A 23528-nucleotide genomic window follows, 5' to 3' on the forward strand; every position below is an offset into this window, starting at 1 on the left:
GTCCCGTGTAGCTGGAGCAACAGAGTTTGAGAGGAGAGGTAGAAGATGAGGCCGTGGGGGAACAAGGGCCCGATCATGGCAGAGCACTGTTCTCAATTAACTATATTTTTTCCATATCATAAAGGCAATGGAACCAGACAAGTGAATTACAGTGAGCTTGCTACACATTTAGAATAATGGAAAACTTATAATCATGACTCCAGGCTTGCCATTTGTCCTGCAGTTTCGTTTTTGTGTGATTTTTTTTTTCCTCCTGAGGCTAATGTTTAAAATGCTCTGCAAAAATAAACCATGTGGTTCTGTTTCCCTATAGGAGTAAAATGGAAGGAGGATCAAGCAGATTGGAAATCCACACTCCAGTTTTCGTCTAGAAAAAGATCAAGCATTCTGTACATAAGGAGAGACATGGGAGGCATCCCCATGAAAGATTCAGAGACTCCTCCCTGGCAAAGGAACCGGCTGACATAACTAAGGGTAAAAAAAAAAGAGAAAGGATGCCCAGCATCTTGTTTCTTCTGCTTTGAAACAATCAGAAATGTGTGATGAGCCTGAAAAGACCACTTCTATACCGAAAAAGAATAAAAAGAGAAGAAAAGGTGCTTTGGGAGTCTATAAGGAAACAGGTATTGTGTACATCCTGGTGGATAAAGAAAACATTGTGGGGGCTTCCCTGGTGGCGCAGTGGTTGAGCGTCCGCCTGCCAATGCCGGACACATGGTTTCGAGCCCTGGTCTGGGAGGATCCCACATGCCGCGGAGCGGCTGGCCCCGTGAGCCGCAATTGCTGAGCCTGCGCGTCTGGAGCCTGTGCTCCGCAACGGGAGAGGCCGCGATAGTGAGAGGCCCGCGCACCACGATGAGGAGTGGCCCCCACTTGCCACAACTGGAGAAAGCCCTCTCACAGAAACGAAGACCCAACCCAACACAGCCATACATTTAAAAAAAAAAAAGAGCTGGTGACACGTACGTGCGCCGAGACAGCGCGAATTGGAGAGAGAAAAAAAAAAAAACCTCAATAGGTTACCAGAGTAATTCAAGGTAAACTACAAATAAAGGATAATTGAGACAGAATTAAAAAAAAAGAAAACATTGTGAACACACCCAAGAATTTTAGAAAGCATGTCGATGTCATTTACATTGATGTAAGCAAGCGGCAAAAGTCAACAAAATTGCCTGAAGCACATTTAGTTACTAAGTCACGTGAAAATGAGTCAGAACTGCATGATAAAGTTCGGGGGAAAAAGCATAAAAAAACATCGGAGGAAAGTCAGGTCCTGTGATGCTGTCCAGGAGAGTCTGGGTGCAAGCATCACCCTGCCCAGATCAGAATCCCAAGAGCAGGAACCCCAGCCTCCCATGGGCCAAGAAGGTGAAATCGCACAACTACCAGTGTCTGCAGATCAAAGCAAGTCTAAGACAAGAAAGAGGAAGCTTCCAAGTGACCAGGAATTCGAGGCCTTGCCTGCGCCTGAGAGCGCTGAGAACATATACTCAGAGGGATCTCAAGTGATTGGTGAGGTCGGGACTGCAGGGGGCAATCAGGAGTCCAGTGGCCTTAAGAAAAAGTCTAAGAAAAGGAAGAGAAGATCTTCTGTTGATACTGCCGTGGCACCTGCTGGTGAGTGTTCAGTGCTCAGGACGAGCTCTGAGGACACGCGCTTTGATTCAGTGGAAGGTACTGGTACCTTGATTGAAGAAAGTGTGAAACCCAGGCCACAAGAGGAGAAACCCCAGGCCTGTTCGGAAGAGGTGCAGAGGTAACGTGTGGGTGTAGAGCCTTCTGATGGTGTGCGTCTTGGGTGTGAAGTCTGCCCGTTACCTCTTTGTTCAGCACGGCCATAGGAAGTGGCAGAAATCATAAAGAGATAGACCATCGAATGTATAGGATGTTGTGCACATTTAACTGAGTAACTTGGCAGGTACCTTGCGTTCTTCATGTACAAAATAAGGCAGTTACAGTCTGTTTTCACTAAGAATTATTCCAGCCCCGAAATTCTATGTATAAGTTTAAAAAGAATTTTAAGACCCCACAATTACCTTGTCTATATGTACAGAGAGAGGAGAAAGGATCAGAGAACTTAGAATGCTACAGAACAGGAAAAAAACTAGACTTAGGGTTCTCCCTAATAAAAGAAACTTAGATATCGTTCTTTATATAATTATCATTTAAGTATACTGGCTGATGAATAGATGCAGGAATTTTTTTGAAGCACTTTATTTCAGTTCCTGGGAGTTAGGACAGGTTTTCTCCCCTTTTCTACTCTGTGACGTTCTAGATTGTCCTGGCTTAAAATAGTTTCACATAGAAGTTAAATGGCAGAGGGCCCAACTCACATCATTCTCTGTGCCCTCTCTTTGGGGACATTTTTAGATCACTGATAATGATGCAGGAATGTTCTCGGCCTGTGGTTCTTAACTTGTATGGGGCTGTGGACCTGTGAAAGCTGTTGACCCTTTGCTCAGACAAATGCGTACAGTTTTGTTTTTGTTTTTGTTTTGTTTCAGTTTCCTGTCTGGGTGGTTAGCTGATGCCCTTGGCTAAGAACACCTTTGCACATCTGGCAGAAAGTCTGTGGGAATGAATTAGTGATAGATACATAGAAGACTATGTTTTCTTTATACTGCCAAGGGGAAAATATGTGGCCATTGTTAACTGCAAGGAAGCAATTGTAACGATGTAAACCCTGAATATTGACTTAACTAATTAGTAACCATTATTATAAAACAACTCATTGGTGGGGGGGAGGTGTCTTGAGTATCCATGGGTGTAGAAGAGGGCTGAGCTTATGAGGAAGTCAATATCTGAAACAATACAGTTGAGAAATAGTAACATAAGCAATGCCTGGTGGAAATAGGGCTTAAGGCGACATGTTTACCTTCCAGGCAGCCTCTGAGGTGTATCCAAGTTAGTAAAGCTACATTAAAGAGTTCAGACATCACAGACGGAATCAACTCCAAGATCCCTTCCAGCTTTAATGCTGTCGTAGTCAAAGGGAGAGTCACTGTAAGGAAAGAATCTGAAAGCCATTAGGGCACGTGACCTGTCAGTGTTAATCAATCCAGTTTTTCTCCTTAGATTAGAACCCACAAATGAAGAAGAAAGCAATTTGGAGTCGGCTAAAGATCCTGAAACGAAATATTTATCTGAAGATTCGAGAGATTCAGATAATTCAGACGTGGATTTGGATTCCACTGTGAGGCAGCTCCAGGAGTTCCTCCCTGATATCAAGGAGAGGGCTGCCACTACAATTAAGTGAATATATGGGGATGACTTGGGACGCTTTAAAGAATTTAAAGCCCAGGGTAAGCTTGTGGGACTTGAATATTTGTTGAACTTTTCTATATGCGTAACTAGCCCTGACTTTCTTTTGTGAGTGGTTCATATTTATAGATTCACAAAGAGCATCCCTTAGCTACTTTCAGCTTTATCTCCTTCCAGAATCATTATCTGCACTGTAAAATTACCAAACTGAAGTGCACTAGTTTTCCTCCTCTGTAGGGGAGGCGAGGAAAAACGGGTGATCCACAGACTAGAAGATCAAGCCCGGAAGAAGAGGGGGAGGAGGTTAAGTGGTTGAGACACTGGGAGGGGGGCACAAGTGAAATCAAATTAAAACACACATATCAACATCATCAGCTTTGATGAGGTGTAATTTCAAGGATATTAATTTGAGGGTGAGCTGGTTGTAGTGGGCATGGCTTCAGGCAACACCCAGCTTGGTCTCCTTCTTGATTTCACTGTGTTACAAGAACCTCCCAGAAAGCTTATTGGGTTTCAGAATGAACTACAAATGTAAGGTTGTGTACTGCAAGTGATAAAAGGTTTTTAAAATAAGTTTAAGATTAGGAAAATGTACTGTGTAATGCAGTCAATAATAATGAGACTTGAGTGCTTTGAGTTATGACGAGGAATAGAACGTAAATTGCAGTGACATTGTCCCCACCTCCCCCCAACATATATTCGTAGAGAATATACATGTTCATGTTTGTGCCACCCAGTTCCCAGCACTGCCTTGGGGGGAGGAGGGGCAGAGGATAGTGAAGTGGGGGGGGGCGCTTCTTTTAAACTTTTATTTCAACACTGTTTGAATTTTTAATGAATATCTATTACTGTTAATTTATTTCTTAAATAACTGTGTAAAAAGGAATTGATGACACAAGAAAGGTCACATTGGAGTAGGATGGCCAGGGAAGACTTTGGGAGGACAGTGTGGCTTTGGCCGAACTCTGCAGGAGAGCCAATGTCAAGGGCACAAGCAGGGGCTGCTCCCCGATAGGTGGGGAGGAGCTGACGGGTGCTGTTGTGATTGCTAAAGACAAAATGGTGGTTCGCTTTCATTCATTGTTGACAGTTGTGTACCTTTTTCTCCTTCCCCAAATCCTAGGTGTCGCTATTAAATTTGGCAAGATTTCCGTGAAGGAAAATAAGCAGTTAGAGAAAAATGTGCGAGAATTTCTGTCTCTGACAGGAATCGAGAATGCAGACAAGCTGCTGTACACAGACAGATACCCAGAGGAGAAATCTCTAATCACCGACTTAAAAAGAAAGTACTCGTTTAGATTGCACGTTGGTAAGTTTAGAACTGTGGCCTCTTTGACCATCTGTAGCCTTCCAGCCTTGCACAGATAACCATGGTGAGTATTGAACACAATGCCTGGCCCGTCCAGTACATGCAGTGCATGTTAGCCGCTGCTACGTTAATAGTATTTTTATTGCCAGCCTATACGTTCAGGGATTTGGAATGTGTTCACGTCTCCCAAGGATAGTGCTTTTACAGATTTTCTAACAAATTAGATGATCAGCTTCCAGCTTTCCTACTTGGTAACAATTACGGTTTTGGTTTCTCTTCTTGACCTCTATTGTGTATTTTTTGCATACACTGCACAAAGTACTCTGGTATACACCAGAGTCTCAGACGTTTTTTTAAGTAGAGCCATTTTTGCGCTTTGAGCTGGAACCTTCCTCTTGGAGATATCCTGGGGAAGTTAGAAGGTCACGAAGCAATGTAGGTTTGGACTGGAAAAAAAAATCTCTCTTGAATTTAAAGAGGATAATTTCTTAGGTGAAATGCACAAAGGAAAACAGAACAGTGAGCCCCTGCTGGGGGATCCTTTCATCTTTAGAGTGGCAAAGCAGGAAGAAGCTTATTCAATTGCAAAGTTTTTTTGTTTATCTTATGGGGAGCTGCTGGAGTGTGTCCTCCACCTCCAGATTACGGTAAAAGCTCTTTGCCTAATAAGGGTCTTTTCCGTGAATTTAGCAGAACAGAAGCTAGAGCCCCTACATACTAAGCATCTAGTTTCCAGAGATGGCCACGGAAACTGGGGATTTTGTATGTCTGCTCCCCAAGACGGCTTTCTGCAGGACATAGGAAACCGCACCCTCCACCTGGGGTCTAGGATAGCGTGTGCTGTAAAAAGGGGCCCTTCTGGGTTTCTTTTATAATTGCGACTGTGTTTCATGCCACGCTCCGGTTGTCCCTCTGACCACCTCTCTTCCGACTTTAGGTAAGGGCATTGCCTGGCCCTGGAAACTCATATACTGTCGAGCAAAGAAGATGTTTGATGTCAACAATTACAAAGGCAGGTAAGAAAAAACTTGAGCAGAACATTTCTCTAGTCTTTGCTGATACTGTAAATCAAAACGTACACAACAAAATCGTGAAGAGTTTCGTGTGTGAAACCAGATGTGCCGTCAGGTGTATGTCTCCAAAGACCCTTTCAGTTTCCACCTCTTGAATAAATCTTCTGTCATCTTCCCCTTTCTAAATCCCTGGCTTTTACTTTATGCTGTCAATTGTAGCATTCTCCACGCGCTGCCTCTTAGCGTCACCCGTGCAGTTTTCTCAGCAGTCTCCTAAGTTGTAAGCTCCTTGCGAACACAGACATTCCTTCTCAGTGTGATGTGTGCCCTTCAGCACTGAGCCCAGTGCTTTGGGTTTTCAGTAAATATTTGAAGGTGGGGGTGAGCACTTGTGTGAGGTCATTTAAGTGTGATTCGGTAACATCAATGCAGAGCTTCATGTGGCGGTAGCCTTTCTGTCCTCCCTTTTTTCCTAAATAAAATACCCAATTATGTTCTGTTTCCAACATTCCAAATAAATCAAATGTAGACTGAGCGTCAGTGGTGGGTAAGCACTCTGCTTAAGGACAAAGGGATGAGGGAGAAAGCATCAGCTCCTACCTTTGAGGGCCCAGACAGCCACCTAGGGCTCAACTACTGATCTCACTTCCAGGAGGCAGATGGAGTGAATCTGTCACGGCCAGTTGGGTCCTACTGAGCGCCGTGATCTTGAATCAGGACATAGGTACTATCAGAATGTAACATTGATATGACCTCGGCTTCTTTTTAAAAATTTTTACCAAAAGAAATAAACTGGAAGTAGAGGAAAGGCGCCTCCACACAGACTGAAACCTGCCCTCTCTTTTTCCCAAGCCCCCGCCATGTACTTTAAGGAAATTCACTAAGGGTGACATTTTAAGTGGGACCAAAATGATGCTTTTGGTAAATGAATGAGGTAACCTGTTTTTCTACCTGTTACATCACTGTGGGAAATGGCATTTTTCAAATAATGAAGGTCTGTCATTCTGATAATAAAGTTCATTCACTGGTACCATATTACTTGTGTTGTGCTGACCATTTACCCTTAAAGTATGTTTCCAACTTAAGGAACTCTTAAGTGAAAAAGCCATAGAAAGTCAAAAATCAAAGAATTGTAAGGCTCCAAGGGGCCATGGAGGTCAGTACACCTGTTTCCTCATTTTCGTACACTCTGTTTTTCTCTCATGTCCTCTTTTTTGTTGCTTCAAGGGTACTTTTAAGTCTTGTTTTAAATCTCAGGAAGACCCTGCTTGCCTTATAAAGGAAACTGCTAAAAAGCTTGATTCTTAATGGTGAAGGATTTCGCATCTCTGTTCACCATGCTCTGCATTTTAGATCCATTTCTGAGAATGCTAGGATCTTACTGTCCCCCGGTAGTTGTGGATCATCCTCGTTAGAAATGGTTAGTATTTTATTAGGGCTGCTTTTGTGTTGCATTAGTAATAACATAAACTACCACTTCTGACCCCTCTTCCTTCCCACCAAAAAGGAATTATAAAATGTCATAATGATGGCTTTTTTTCCCTTAAACATTTAAGATGTTTAATCTCAAAAACTGCATATATTATAGTGCACTTTAGTTCTTTTCTTTTAATGTATTTGCTTTTATGTGGGATTGCTGCCTCTTAACTTCCTTAAACTGTGACCGATTTGTGCTAAGGCATCTGTCACATCTTTTTTTTTTTTTTTTTTTTTTTTTTTTTAAGTTTATTTATTTATTTTTTTAATGTCACATCTTTTATTTTTGTCTGTGTTCGGTCTTTGTTGTTGCACACGGGCTTTTTCTAGTGGTGGCGAGCAGGGCCTACTCTTCGTTGCAGTTTGTGGGCTTGTCATGGCGGTGGCTTCTCTTGTTGTGGAGCATGGGCTCTAGGCGCACGGGCTTCAGTAGTTGTGGCTCTCAGGCTCAGTAGTTGTGGCGCACAGGCTTAGTTGCTCCACAGCATGTGGGATTTTCCCAGACCAGGGATCGAACCCATGTCCCCTGCATTTGCAGGCAGGTTCTTAACCACCGCGCCACCAGGGAAGTCCCTGTCTCATCTTTATTGAGCACCTGTTGTCTGTCAAGCATTACCGGGTTCCAAAGTGTAGAAAACTGACAGGGTCCCCACCCTCCGAGGACTTCCCCTCCAGAGCTGTGCTGTCCATCCATGTGACCACCAGCCTCATGTGGCCATGGAGCACTTGAACTGTGGTTAGTCCAAGCTGAGATGCGCTGAAGAGTGAAGTATACAATGGACTTAGAAGGCTTGGTGTGGAGAAGAGAGTGTAAAGTATCTCATTCATACTTTTAGGTTCGGATTACATGTTGAAATGGCTGCATTTTTAGTATATTGAGTTAAATAAGATATGTTATTAATTCATTAAAACTAAATAAAATTAGGGACTTCCTTGGTTGTCCAGTGGTTAAGACTCCGTGCTTCCACTGCAGGGGGTGTGGGTTTGATCCTTGGTTGGGGAACTAAGATCCCACATGCCGCATGCTGCCGCTAAATAAAACCCCCAAACACATGGAAGGCAGAGTGGAATGGTGGGAAGTGGTCCTTGGTGATTTGACTGAGCTCCTGGATTAAGCTCACCCTAGGGCCCACTTGTATCTGGACTTTTCAATTGCCTGAGCCAATAAATTATCTTTAAAAAAATTAATAAAATTAATTTTCACCTGACCACTAGAAAATTCTAAATGACATCTGTGGCTCATATTTCCATTGGCCAGTGGTGGCCTAGACGAAGGGTCAGATAAACCAGGGAAGCCACGAGCGTACAGTTGCCAGTGGTGACGGGGGCAGTGAGAGAGCAGCAGAGTGTCCTGTGGGAGAGGACAGCAGGACACCTCCAACCAGGTGGTCAGGGAAGCCCTCTCTGAACATGCACCATTTAAGCTGCTTCTGAAGAGCTTGCAGGAGCTTTCCAGCGGTGGAGGGAGGCCATTCCCACCCCAGGTCCAGAGGCTTCGAGGTGAGAAAGGCCGATAAGGCCAATAGGGTTGAACTTAGGGAGCACCGAGCTTTGCAGGCACAGTCAGAAGTTTGGGTTTTATTGTGTGAAGCCTTTATGGATTTGGCTGGGGAATAGCATGATCAGATTATTTGCCCTGGCCTCTGTGTAAGTGAGCCAGGGACTGCGGTGATTGACTTACAGGGTGCTCATGGTTGCGATGCCGAGACAGGAAGTATCTGGGCTCAGGACCTTGGTAGGACTGCGCTGAGCAGGTTTCCTGACAGCCCGCCCTATACGGCTTCTCCCAGCATCGCAGCGTGCTGCAGTGAGAATAGTGGTTTTAAGCTTGTGGTTAACGCTTAGCTGTGATCTGTTTTCCCTTCCTCTAAGGTATAGCAAAGGAGATACCGAGAAGCTAAAGATATACCAGTCCCTCCATGGAAACGACTGGAGAAAGATTGGCGAGATGATGTCTGGAAGTAGCCTCTCTGTGGCCCTGAAGTTCTCCCAGATCAGCAGTTGTAAGTCATGGTCTCTAGAGCCCACTTTGGTGAACAAATCAGCCCACAGTGGCCCAGGGCCCAGGCATCACTGCAGGCCTGTCTTCTGAGAGAGTCATCACTCTTTCAGCCATTCTCTTACTGATTCATTTATTTCTTCATGCATATTGATGCAGCCTTTATTCACCAGACTGATTTCTGCCACACGTTATGTCAGTAGCTTTCAGTGTGACTCCAACTGCCAGGTAAACTGAAACCCACTCAGCCGGTGGGCAGGAGAACCTGGGCCACCAAGGTCCTTTCCCCCAGGTGACCAGGGAAACCATCAAAGGGAGGGCCTGTTAGTCAGGGACGTTTCCCAAAGCCAGTGTCAGTCGTCTCTTGTCTGTTCTCTTCTTTCATAAAAAGCTTCCTTGGTTATATTCTTCACCTTAAAAAGTCCCCAGTTGCTTTCAGAAGACAGTCCTTAGTGGGTGTTAGCTTCAGCCCAGAGGCTCACATGCTCCGGCCCTGCAGGCAGAGCCGTGCAGCGGGTCCCAGCAAGGCGTCTGCATGTCCGCACGTGGTAAACTCTGAGGTGGTGGAGACCACGCCTTTTGTGCCACCAACTCTGGCCACCGGTGCCACGCGAAGACTCAGCACAGCCAATTCTGCCAGTTTCCAAGAAGTAAAGCAAACATCTGGATTTGCACGTGTGTGTGAAATCAAGATCTTTTTTTTCTTGGGACTCTCTTTTTTAAAATAAATTTATTTATTTATTTATTTATGGCTGTGTTGGGTCTTCGTTGCTGTGAGCAGGCTTTCTCTAGTTGCGGTGAGTGGGGGCTACTCTTTGTTGCAGTGTGCGGGCTTCTCAGTGTGGTGGCTTCTCTTGCTGTGGAGCATGGGCTCTAGGTGCGCTGGCTTCAGTAGTTGTGGCGCACAGACTCTAGAGTGCAAGCTCAGTAGATGTGGCACATGGGCTCAGTAGTTGTGGCTCGTGGGCTCTAGAGCGCAGGCTCAGTAGTTGTGGTGCATGGGCTTAGTTGCTCCATGGCATGTGGGATCTTCCCAGACCAGGGATTGAGCCCGTGTCCCCTGCGTTGGCAGGCGGATTCTTAACCACTGCCCTACCAGGGAAAACCCTCTTGGGATTCTCTTGATTTTTAAATATTCATCCAAATTGTTATTGGGGAAATAGTAACAATAACATTCTGTAGGCAAGATCAAAGATATCTGTAGCCTTCCAGCTTGCGGCCTCTTCCTTAGCATGACTGTGAGCATGTAGACAAGAAGAGCGAATCATAGAAGCTTTTGATGCCCTGCACCAAGGACTGGCTTTAGGAATTTACAGGTGCTGGGACTTCCCTGGTGGTGCAGTGGTTAAGAATCCTCTTTTCCACTTCAGAGGGCATGAGTTTGATCCCTGGTCAGGGAACTAGGATCCCACATGCTGCAGAGCAACTAAGCCCACACTCTGCATCTAGAGAGAAACCTGTGTGCCACAACGAAGGTCCTACGTGCTGCAGCTAAGGCCGAACACAGCCAAATATTTTTTTTTAATTAAAAAAAATAGCTTAATGAGTGCAATATGTAAAAAAAAGAAAGAAAAAAAGAAATTCACAGGTGCCTTCATCAAGTACTGTGGTGACGCCATTGTAGCTGTTAATTTCACTCCAGAAACTCTTGGGGAGAGTTATTTATATAACATGAAAGTCGTTTGGTTATTCTCTTTCCACTAAATGTTTGGGAACCTCACAATTTCTTGCAGTAGGTATTACTCTTAGAAACAGGAAGAACAGCTTTCTCGAAGATAAAAACAAGATTGCATTAAGAAAGGATTTTTTTTCTTTGCAGTTGGTTGTGTATGTGTGTGTGTGTGTATGTGTGTGTGAGTGTGATTGGTCCTTAAAAGGAATCTATGGCCACTTTCGTAGTTTCATTTTGATTTGCATGTAACTGATAGTTTTTTTGGTTTTGTTTTGTTTTGTTTGGCTGCGTTGGGGCTTCATTGCTGCGCGCGAGCTTGTTCTAGTTGTGGCGAGCGGGAGTTACTCTTTGTTGTGGCGTACAGACTTCTCATTGCCGTGGCTTCTCTTGTTGCAGAGCACGGGCTCTAGGTGCGCAGGCTTCAGTAGTTGTGGCATAAGGGCTCAGTAGTTCTGACACACGGACTCTAGAGCACAGACTTAATAGTTGTGGCGCGTGGGCTTAGTTGCTCCCCGGCATGTGGGAACCTCCTGGACCAGGGCTCGAACCTGTGTCCCCTGAACTGGCAGGCGGATTCTTAACCACTGCACCACCAGGGAAGTGCATAACTGATAGTTTGATGTTTGTGTAATTGAGATGTTGCCCATTGTCTTCTGAAAAGTGTCTGATTTACCTTTTTGTTTATAAAGGCTTTATTTTGGGACTTCCCTGGTGGTCCAGTGGTAAAGAATCCTCCTTCAGATGCAGGGGATGCTGGTCGGGGAACTAAGATCCCACATACCGCGGGGCAGCTAAGCCCGTGTTCCACAGCTGTTGAGCTCACGCACCCTGTAGCCCATATGCCACAAACTACAGGGGCCATGCACCACAACTAGAGGGAGAAAATTCACACGCCACAACTAGAGAGAAGTCCGTGCACCATAACAAAGAGCCTGCGCTGCAACAAAAGATCCCACGTGCTTCAACAAAGATCTCATGTGCTGCAACTAAGACCCAACACAGCCAAAAAAATAAAGAAAATAAATAAATTAAGGGAAAAAAAGACTATTTTTCTAGAGCAGTTTTGGGTTCACAGGTAAAGTGAGAGGAAGGTACAAAGACTTCCTACTTATCTCCTGCCCTACACATGCACGGCACACCCCCATTCTCAACACCCCCCAGCAGAGTGGTCCATTTGTTACAATCCGTGAAGCTACCTTGACACATCTTAACCCCCCAGAGTCCACAGTCCACATTAGGGTTCACTCTTGGTGTTGTAGCTTCTGTGGGTTTGGAGAGATGTCAAATGACAGATACCCCTCATCATCATTTTGTTGTTAATATTGTGTTTGAAAGCAAATAGATGAGCAACTTCAAGACCATCCTTTTATGTCAACAGAAAGAAATCATGGTGCTTGGAGCAAGATGGACACCCAGAAACTAATCAAGGCTGTTGAAGAAGTGATTCTAAAGGAAATGTCTCCCCAGGAGCTAAACGAGATGGATTCTAAACTCCAAGAGAATCCTGAAGGTCACCTGTCAGTTGTTTGGGAAAAACTGTACAAAGGCATATCCTGGGTAGAAGTGGAGGCAAAAGTGGAAACCAGGAATTGGATGCAGTGTCAAAGTAAGTGGTAAGTTTGAGGCTTCTTACATAAATTTCAACAAGAAGCATTCCCTGCCCCTCTCTCAGCAACTTCCGGAGAGGGGTGGACTGCTGAGGTTACTAAGAATATCTGTAACTACCACGTGGAAAGCCTTACAGTAGGTCAAGAATGATCCTCTCTAATCCGCTGCTCCAACCACTTCAATATCGAAAGCTGATTTAAGTTAGCATTTAACCACCCCTGATTCATTGTGTGGCTTCTTCATAAAGAACTTGGACCTTTTTATTCTATTTATTTATTTATTTAATTGAAGTAGAGTTGATTTACAATGTTGTGTTAGTTTCTGGTGTACTAAGTGATTCCGTTGTGCATATATATTATTTTTTTTGATTCTTTTCCAATGTAACTTATTACAAGATAGTGAATAAAGTTTCCTGTGCTGTACAGTAGGACCTTGCTGTTTATCTATTTTATATATAGTAGTTTGTATCTGCTAATCTGCAATTTCAAATTTATTCCTGCCTGCTTTCCCCTTTGGTAACCATAAGTTTGTTTTCTGTATCTGTGAGTCTGTTTCTGTTTTGTAAACAGAACTTGAATCTTTTTAATATTGAATATTGACTTCTGATTTCTTCACTCTGTCCCTTTCTTCATAAAACAAGATTGTTACCTACTTATAGCATGAAAGAAATACAAAATTAACGTCTGGATATTTAGGAGGGAAATCACAAGTGTAGTGATCAGTAATACCTCCACCTTTTTACTTTTGCTTTCTAATTCAGCAGTTCCTCTGTCTTCATCCAAAGCAGGGCAGTCATACTCTTTCATCCTAGAACATCTTTAGGTACATCCATCATGAAGAAGTAGTTTCGGTCCAGATGTTGCTGCATGTTCTTTGCCCAACGTAGCTTTTCCCAGCCCTGGAGGGATTCCGAGCTAACTTTCAGCTGCAACATGACAGCTTGAAGCAGTGGTTCTACAGCCCACGACCCAGGTCTCCTGTATAAATGGGGCTCCATCATCCTGCATAAAGGGGGCTCCGTCATCTTGACCATTAAAGAAGAATGAAATCCAGAGTGGGCATGTTGTACGTTAAAAGCAAACTGCTAGATTATACTGAGTATTGTTTATATACCTTACAGTTCTGCTGTAGAATATTTATCTTACTAGAAGACTACCCTCAGGAAATAAGGACAGATCATGTTTTGGGGGGGAAGTGTGTAATATGGAGGAACCAGAGCCCTTTCTACCCCTATATCTTAGGCTTAAAAAAAGGAGTGGGGACTTCTCTGGTGGTGCAGTGGTTGAGAGTTTGCCTGCCGATGCAGGGGATATGGGTTCGTGCCCTGATCCAGGAAGATCCCACATGCTGTGGAGCGGCTAGGCCTGTGAGCCATGGCTGCTGAGCCTGTGCATCCAGAACCTGTGCTCTGCAACGGGAGAGGCCACAACAGTGAGAGGCCTGCGTACCGAAAAAAAAAAAAAAAGAGTGGGGGCTTCCCTGGTGGTGCAGTGGTTAAGAATCCGCCTGCCAATGGAGGGGACACGGGTTCGATCCCTGGCCTGGTAAGATCCCACATGCCGTGGAGCAACTAAGCCCGTGTGCCACAACTACTGAGCCTGCACTCTAGAGCCTGTGAGCCATAACTACTGAGCCTGTGTGCCACAACTACTGAAGCCCACCTGCCTAGAGCCCGTGCTCTGCGACAAGAGAGGCCACTGCAATGAGAAGCCCATGCACCGCAATGAAGTGTAGCCCCTGCTCGCCACAACTAAAGAAAGCCCACGTTCAGCAATGAAGACCCAACACAGCCAAAAATAATTAATTAATTAATTAATTACTTTTAAAAAAGGAGTGGGTTATAAAGCCTCGGTTGGAAGATGATATGTCAGTGTCTTAAAAAGGAAATGATGAAGGGGAGCCGTGCTTCAGAATCAGCATAATTAAATAACATGCAAGGGTTCTTTTTTAATTTGAAGAAAAAAGTAGGAAACTTGAATGCTGAGCATAGGTTTACTTCATGAAACATTGAAATGGCATCAGCGGGTACATTTCAAACCAGTGAACATGGGCGGCTATTAGTAAAAACTCTCAGTTTCTCTGTGTGTGCCTCATGTACCTCCCTGCTCAAGAAAGTAAATGTCACAGCTCATGATCTGTCCATCAGATTGTGACAGATTTCACTCTTCAAGAGAAGCACTTTTTAAATATTTTTAATTGGGCTGCTTTTCTCATTAGGAACTTCAGGGAACCCTTTCCCTCAGCCTTGAACTTGGGGCCTTAGAGGAATCATGGAGTCATTGATCACTTTAGTAAATCTGTGTAGTTTGGTGTTTCAGCAGCTATAATGGTAATAAGAGCAATATCTCTCTGTTTGATAAACAAGCAAAAATAAATTGAGTCTACACAGCATCCTTTAGCACCTGCAAGCAGGCTTATTCTTTTTTTTTCCTCCCTTTTATTATACTGTTTATTATGGAAATTGTGTAACACACACCAACTTAGAACTCCTTGTATCCATCACTCATTTTCAATAACCATCAACTTTCTATCTCTTTATTTACCCTCTCCCACTTTAAAAAACTTTTAAAAAGGTATATTCTTTTTTTTTTTTTTTTTTTTTTTTTTTTTTTTTTTTTTTTTTTTTTTTTTGCGGTATGTGGGCCTCTCACTGTTGTGGCCTCTCCCATTGCGGAGCACAGGCTCCGGACGCACAGGCCCAGCGGCCATGGCTCACGGGCCCAGCCGCTCCGCGGCATGTGGGATCTTCCCAGACCGGGGCACGAACCCGTTTCCCCTGCATCGGCAGGCGGACTCTCAACCACTGCGCCACCAGGGAAGCCCTAAAAAGGTATATTCTTGATGGTGGTAAATCTTAGCTGTGATGAGTTGCAAAAGTTATAAAGTGGTTCTGAATAAGGACAATTTAAATGAGGAAAACAAAGGACATTTTAATGGAAACTTTACCCCGAAAATAAACTGTTTTTCTTTCTTTCAATGTAGGACGGAAATTCCAACCAAGAAGAGGACAAATGGTCGGGACGTATACCGGGGACTTAATGCCCTACAGGCCAAGATCAACCTCATTGAAAGGTACAGAAATAGAAAGTGACGATATTTTACCCGTTTTCCTCTCTAGCCAAAGAGTAATTGTTAAACAGCAGAATCTGCAGTAAGATTACCACGGTTCATATTCCTGTTCCAGCACTTTCTACGTGCATGACCTTGGATGTGTTTCCTGCCTTTCTAGTTCTTGGTTTGTTCATCTTAAATGAGGATGATAATAACAGTATCTGCCTCTTAGTGTTATTGGCCAAAGAAATGAAATAATGCATGCAAAACGTAGCATGCACTCAATAAGCATAGCTCTTTGAGTCTTTAAGGCTTTCACATAGACATTGCTTACTTCTGTCCATTGGAAAATGGAGGTAAATACTTCAGGCCGAGCCCTACTGCTCTCTAGCATGCATTAGTTGGCGTCACTGCTGCTTGGTCTTTAGTTTTGTCTTTGAGTTCCTGGTCCGTGCAGAGTCCTCCCTCCCCTGATCGACAGGGAGACACAGAACTGTTTTACAAAGACTGCGAGTCTAGTGGACCTGGCCTCATGTCCAATGAGGAACAGCAAAGAGCAGAAGAAACCTTTGGATTCTGGCCGCCCTGTCCAGCTTCATTATTCTTGCGCTCTGTCAGGAAGCCTGCTTCTCCTTCATTGGTGGGCTTCCTCGTTCTCCACGCTGGCCTGGCTGGGGTTTTTCTCCTCTACCAGAGACAGCAGAGACTAGCAGAGCCAAGGAGGGCATCTCACGTCAGGCAGGCCTGGGTTCCAATGTGGGTACCACCTATGAGTCATGAAACCTTGAGCCAATGACCCGAGCTCTCAACCCTGATTCCTGGCCTGTGGAAAGGACATAATCCCCTAGCTTCATCAGGTGGTGTTGAGGGTAAATGGATTAGTGGGTATCAAGGTCTTAACCCAGTGTTTGTCACTTAGTAAGTGCTGAGTACACATGTATACTACTCTTGTGTGTCTACATTGAATGGTGAAGTTGTGTTTTGGTTTGTTTGGTTGGTTGGTTTTTAATATTGTATTTATTTATTTGGTTGTGCCGTGTCTTAGTTGCAGCAGGCAGGTTCATTAGTTGTGGCATGCAGACTCTTAGTTGTGGCATACATGTGGGATCTAGTTCCCTGACCAGGGATCGAACCCGTGCGCCCTGCATTGGGAGTGTGGAGTCTTAACCACTGTGCCACCAGGGAAGTCCCTGTGTTTTTTTTTTTTAATTGAAGTATAGTTGATTTACAATGTTGTGTTTAACCTTTGCTATACAGCAAAGTGACTCAGTTATACATATATATATATTCTTTTTCATATTTCATTCTTTTCTATTATGGTTTATCACAGCATATTTAATATAGTTCCTTGTGAAGTTGTGTTTTTTACTAGGCTTGGTGGGAGATGCAAAGGGCTCAGGAGGAGGAAGGGTGATTTTTTGGTCTGTAGCTCACCCCAAGACCTTGGGCTGACCTTGGGTTAGCATGCCAGTGACACTGGGCCTGTGTAACAGGGGAGCTGGAGCAGGGGTGAACACGCTGAGGCCTTCCAGCTCTTAATATTCTGTGAGCCCATGAAGATGTGGATCCTGTTGATTTTTGGCTTGAAAACTTAATTTTTATTTTTTCTCATAGGTTGAATGAAATAAATGTGGAAGATGTTAATGAAATAGACTGGGAAGATCTTGCTAGCACCATAGGGTAAGGCCATTTGTTTAATATTAATCTAATGAAAAAATCAGAGAGGAGTTCTAATAAATGCCTCTCAGATTTGAAGAACAGGACTGAAATTCCTGCTGCTTATGGAACTCATCTATAAATTGTATTTGTGTATATATGTATTGGGAACACCCTGTCTACGTACCAGACCAGGTAAATAAGACCAGCCCTCCCTCCGCTCCAACCACCACCTCCACCCCAAGACACCTGAGAAGAGTGAATGAAATGTGTGCAGAGTCTCTTAAAAGCTTCATGGAGCACACCAGCTATGACTGGGATGAAGAACCCATGGTCCCTTTGCCCATAATTAGCCTTTTACCATTTGCCACATTGACTTTATCATCCCTCCCTTTCCCGCTCCCTTCTACAAGGGAACAGAATTCTTTCCCTTAACCGTTTCAGTGTTAGTGGTGGACGCCATGTCCTCAGCAAGGCTGTTATTCTGCATCAGCACAGTGATCGTACTGAGGGCACCTGACACTGATGCACTACTATTGTCTAAAACACAGCCCCCATGCAAATTTCACCCAGCGTCCCAGTCCTGTCCTTTATAACACTTTCCCCCTGATTTAAGATCCAGTCCAGGATCTGTCTCCTTAGAGTCTTCTAAACAGCAGAGTTGTTCTGCCTTTTCTTTTCTTTTTTTTTAATTATTGGAGTATAGTTGATTTACAATGTTTCAGGTGTACAGCAAAATGATTTCTGTTATAGATTTTTTTAAATTTATTTATTATCTTATTTATTTAATTTTGGCTGTGATAGGTCTTCATTGCTGCGTGTGGGCTTTCTCTAGTTGGGGCGAGCAGGGGCTACTCTTCATTGCGGCTCATGGGCTTTTCATTACGGTGGCTTCTCTTGTTGAGGAGCACGGGTTCTAGGCGCGTGGGCTCAGTAGTTGTGGCTCGTGGGCTCTAGAGCACAGGGTCAGTAGTTGTGGTGCACAGGCTTAGTTGCTCTGCGGCATGTGGGATCTTCCTGGACCAGGGCTCGAACCCATGTCCCCTGCAGTGGCAGGCAGATTCTTAGCCACTGCACCACCAGGGAAGTCCCTCCGTTATAGGTTATTACAAGATATTGAATATAGTCCCCTGTGCTATACACTAGGTCCTTGTTGTTTATCTATTCTATATACAGTAGTGTGTATCTGTTAATGCCTTTGTCTTCTACGATGTTGAAATTGTGGGAAAATACAGGCTAGTCATTGTGGAGAACTTGCCTCAGCTGGGGAGTTTGTCAGACGCTTCTTCACTGTTAGATTCGGGTTTTGTATTTTACACGGGAATCAGTCACGGGGGAGGCTGTGTTTGTGTCACCAGGTCACATCCCATCATGAGGCATGTGGTTCTGATTTTGATCCCCTGGCTCTGGCGGCCTCTGTCACACTGCCCCACTGTAGAAAAGTAAGTTTTTCTCTTGGTGAAAAGAAACGGCCACGGGGAGATATTTTGAGACCACATCAAGCTCCTGTTCCTCTTTGGATTTGCCTCGGTGGTTTCGGTGTGCTGTTCCTTTGCATTTCTCCTCTGAGGAGTGAGATTTCATCGGTTGTCACTGTCTGTCTTCATTGCTATGGTCCTTGCATTTTCAATCAGTTCCTGCCACTGGAGGAGAGGCCATCACTCTGAAGACCTGAGTTCACTGCTGGCCAAGCAACAGAGAGCTGGCTGGCAAAGCACAGTCCCTCTAAGCAATGCAAACTGTTGAGCATCACAGGGCTCAGGGGTTGGTGGGCTTTGGGAGGTGGGGATGTTGAGGGACTGTCTGGCCTTTAGTTCGGGAAGGGTGCTGAGGGGAACAGGGCTGCCACAACCTGGCTGCCTTTCAGAAACGTGGCTGCTGGCGTGAGGTTGTCACTGATCCATTAGGAAGGGTGTAAACTGGTTCTGCTGGTTAGTTATTTACACCTTGGGATTATGGACAAAGAACAATCAGTCCTTTTTTTTTAACTTGGAGAATTGGAATCTTTTCGTGGCAGGCCCTGTTGGGAGTCACAGACACATGCCCATGGTTCCAAACCCTTTCCTCTTCTAGCTCGTCTCAGGGGTGGGGCACCAGCTCTTGGGTGTGGGTCCCTGAGAGGGGAGGGTGTTAGGGGCTTTGAAGGAAGGCTGTCCTGCTGTGTACCCCACCAACTCCCATCCTAAGAAGTATTCATGTCGACAGGTCCCTCCCTTTGTAATATCAAACCCCTTTTGAAAAATCTGACTTTTCCAATAAATGTTTGTGTATCTTGTGACATTGCCACAGATCACATTTCTTAAATTAAAATGGGTTTTTAATGATTTTAAGTAGAATTATATACTTAAATATTGATTGTTCTGGTTAAGGTTTAGAAATCTCAAAGCTGTAAAACAGACATCATGGCATCCAGTCAAATACCATTGGAAATAGTACATCCTCAAAGTTTTAATAACGAATTAAAACAGTGAAAATAATTAAATTAGAAGTTCGATCTCTTCAGGTTCGTTAAGGCTCCCTTGTGAATTGTTTAGGCAGGATTTTAAAGAAAGCATCTCCACCTAATGAGATGTAACACCTACTTCGTTTGAAAATGTCCAGGTCAGTTATTGTTACTTCTTGAAGCCTGAGCTTTGATCTGCAGAACAACCTGTGTGTGGGGTGCTGTGGGAAGAGGGAAGGCATAGATGCCCTAGATCTTGGGCTTTGCAGTCAGGTGGACCGGGCGTCAAGTCCTGGGACTCTGCTCATAATTTAGCCAGCCTTGGGCAGGTCATTCCCTCACTTGCCTCTGCGTCACGGTTTCCTCATCTGCGCAGCGTTGTAACAGCACCGTGATGAGGACGACAGCAAGGAGACAGTGCGTGTCATGCCATGCACACGTGGCGGGCAGCTGCTGCCATGAAGAGGCAGAGAGAGCCCAGCCATCTTGTACTTCCACATACCTAGCAGATCCAGTTATTCCCACTAATCATATAACAACTAGATTAATTAATTACTGAAACAAATATGCCACGCTTTTGTGGCTTAGGAAATGAGTGCCCAGGAAGTGAAGTTAGTGATTTTCACTTTAAAGAAATATTTAAGATGTGGTTGTTTCTGTCCTACTTATTGTAAATGAAAAGTGGACTTGACTCACCAGAATATCGTAAGCATCCACTTTATTTAGCTTTGTAAAGTAAAAAATCCAGACCCCTGTTTTTGCATTGTGACAAATATACAGTTAGCCTGAAGGTAGTGGTTAAGAGTGTAGGATTTCTGAAATGTTGCCATTGGCAGCAACACGGATGGACCTAGAGATGATCATACTAAGTGAAATAAGCCACACAGAGAAAGACAAATAGCATAGGATATCAATTATATGTGGAATCTTTAAAAAACTGATACAAATGAACTTACTTACATAACACAAATAGACTCACAGACATAGAGAACAGACTTATGGTTACCAAAGGGTTAGCGGGCGGGAGGTAGGGGGATAACTTAGGAGGCTTGGATTAACATATACACACTACAGTATGTAAAATACATAAACAATAAGGACCTACTGTATAGCACAGGGAACTATACTCAATATCTTGTAATAATCTATAATGGAAAAAAATCTGAAAAAATTATATATGTATATATATATATATATATATACAACTGAATCTTTCTCCTGTACCCTTGAAACTAACACATTATAAATTAACTATACTTCCATTAAAAAACACTGATATCAAAAAAAAAAAGAAACAAAAATGTAGAATTTGGAGTGGACCCAATTGAAGTCCCAGCCCTTCCCCCCTATTCACTGTAAGATCTTGGGCATCTTCTCTTGGGTTCCCCATCTCCAAAACGAGGGATAAGCATAGGAGGCCCCACACAGAGTGGTCGTGAGGGTTATTTGTTGCTCTGCGGAGAGCCCTCAGGGTGGGGCTGAAGACAATGTTAGCATCAGCCCCTGTGAGCTAGTGTTACACCTTGTCTTCTCAACTGGTAGTTTAGATTATTCTAGTTTAGACAGAATCCGTGTTGTTGTACTTCTGTTTTTCTTCCTTTTGTGTGTGTGTGTTTAACCAGATGAACAATAGCTTTTCATACGTGTCTTATTTTTCTCACATGTGTAGACATGAGGATTAAGAAAGCTGCTTAGGTCTGTAGACCACCCCTCAATCAATGCACTTAGTACACAGGACTGAAATGATTAATTTTTAAACTGCCACTAACTTTTTGACACCTTTTCCTTTCTAAAGGGGTGTTCCTCCATCTTATGTCCAAAGTAAGTTTTATAAGCTGAAAGCTTCCTGTGTTCCGTTTTGGCAGAAGAAGACTTTTCCAGGTCAGTATTTTCGATATCTGAATAGTTAAAAACGCAGCATATGGGGACACACGCTGGTAGTGTGACCTTGGGTAGTGACTTTTGGGAACCTCAGATTCTTCAAATGGAAAATGGTAAAAATTGGCAAATTATAACCCCTACCTGACAGGACTTTCAAAAGTACTAAATGAGATAATGAGCTTGAGAAGTGTGGTCACCAGGCCGCCAGGCGTTTAGCAAGCACTGGGTGAGGAGCTGCGAGTGCTTCTGGATTGCACAGCACACATGCTCACACCACATGCCTGCACACACACTGATCCACAAAAAACTGGAGTTACAGTTTCTTCTCTGCAGCCATTTTTAGGTGGTTTACATATGTAATTCCCAAACCTGGACTATCGGAGTCAGGTGGGGAACTTGGGAAAAAAGATACATACCTGGGTCTCATCCCAGACCCAGTCGATCCTAGTCTCTAGTCTGGGTCCAGAGGCTAGATTTTTCTCTAACAAGCTCACAGATGAGTCGCCAGTGGCCTGCCCAGCATCATTGTTTGGGAACCACTGGTTCGGGTAACACTGCACCCTGCAGTGTGTGACAAAATGCTCCTTGCTTTCAGCGGACAGCACTTCCTGGGTTTGAATCCTGGCTTCGCCCTCCTGACTCTATGACTTTGGATGAGCTTCATGTCTTTATGCCTCATTTGAAACACGGGTGAACAATAGTGCCTACCTCACAGCATTTTTGAGAGGATTGAATGAGTGACTATGAATAAAGCAGTTAGAGCCAGGTCTTGCACACAGTAGTGCCAGTAACAATGCATTGTCATCATCTGTGCCGTCCGTCCTTTGACCTTGGGAAGAGGCTTTGTCAGATCATCTCAAGATTCAGTTTCTTTTCTTTAGAGATTATAGACTACCTTCATGAGACTAGTCTACCGTTGCTTAAAGAAAAATTAGAGAAGAAGATGGAGAAAAACGGGACTGAGATCCAGACTCTGGCAACCCCCAAGCCAGTCTTCCTGTTTCGAGACATCTGTTGTTGTGACGATGACAGTGAGGGAGAAGACGGAGATGAACAATGTTAAGCGGCTGATACTCTCTTGTCCATTTTTCTAGGTCTGGTTGTGTTTATGTACGTGTCAATAATGCTATTTCCACTATTGATTTTACTGAAGAAGGTGCAACAGCCAAAGGAAGGGTATGAAAATAATAACATACTGTGGAACATTAAAAATTGATTCACATTTCATATTCAAGTTTGTCTGAATGTGAAAAGAAAGGCGAGTACATGAGTTGATTTAATATTTTCTGTGCTATTATATTGAAAATTATCATATTGAAAATACTTACAACTAATGGTTTTCATACAACAACAGGATCCCAAGTCCCTCTAATGGCAGCAGAGGGTAGTCATGTCCAAGGAACATTTTCTTTTTTTTTTTTTTTTTTTTTTTTTATGGCTGTGCCACATAGCTTATGGGATCTTAGTTCCCCACCGGGGATTGAACCCAGGCCCTCGGCAGTGAAAACGCAGAGTCCTAAACCCTGGACCGCCAGGGAATTCCCCAATGAACATTTTCATGGTGTGGATTCAACTATACGTGCATTCAGCAAAACAGAGAATGTTAACAATTTTAATAATGCATGCCATTTTTTTCTGTGTTTCAGTTGTTTAGATGTATATTTTAGTGTGTGTGCGTATTAGGTATGTGGTACAGGGACGTTTGTGTTCCTGGAAGCTGGTTTCGGTTCCCATGTGCCTGTCATGGTGTGCATATCTCATCTTCCCGAGTGTGATTCTAGTGTTCAAAGATAAGTATTTTTCATACAAGATGCCCTCTCAAAGCCAGTCACAGAATTCTTCTGGTGTTTAACTGGAAAAAAACAAAGAATCCAGCAGTCTCTTCCATTGCTTCTGGAAAAACTGCCTCTGTTAGACTTCCCTTGCTGGCAAGGGGAATAAAGTGCCCAGGCTTCTAGCCTCATCTGTACAGGGGAGAACATAGAAAGGAAGGTGTGGGTGAGCAATATCCCATACAGTGAGGCCACCCTCTGGGCCAAGGTGCAGCACCCTTGTCTCCTGAGTGTAGCATCATGCTGTGTGATGTTGGTTAATTCATCCACAAAGCTAGACATGTTTCCAAGCTTGCCGTCATCAGAGAAGGAAGAATAGAGAGAAAC

General features: G+C 43.9%; 1 pseudogene across 1 annotated transcript; it reads left to right on the forward strand.

Moving 5' to 3' along the window:
- Positions 1-320: 320 nt before the first annotated feature.
- On the forward strand, positions 321-23046 carry LOC308609728 (transcription termination factor 1-like; annotated as a pseudogene). The gene is made up of 11 exons: positions 321-658; positions 1091-1756; positions 3076-3302; positions 4385-4570; positions 5508-5586; positions 8932-9062; positions 12109-12343; positions 15321-15410; positions 17004-17069; positions 21284-21369; positions 22251-23046. The product of its transcript is annotated as a transcription termination factor 1-like (transcript).
- The last annotated feature ends 482 nt before the right edge of the window (positions 23047-23528 follow it).

This window comes from Mesoplodon bidens (assembly GCF_964165515.1).
Source record: "Mesoplodon bidens genome assembly, chromosome: Y".
NCBI classification, from domain to species: Eukaryota; Metazoa; Chordata; class Mammalia; order Artiodactyla; family Ziphiidae; genus Mesoplodon; species Mesoplodon bidens.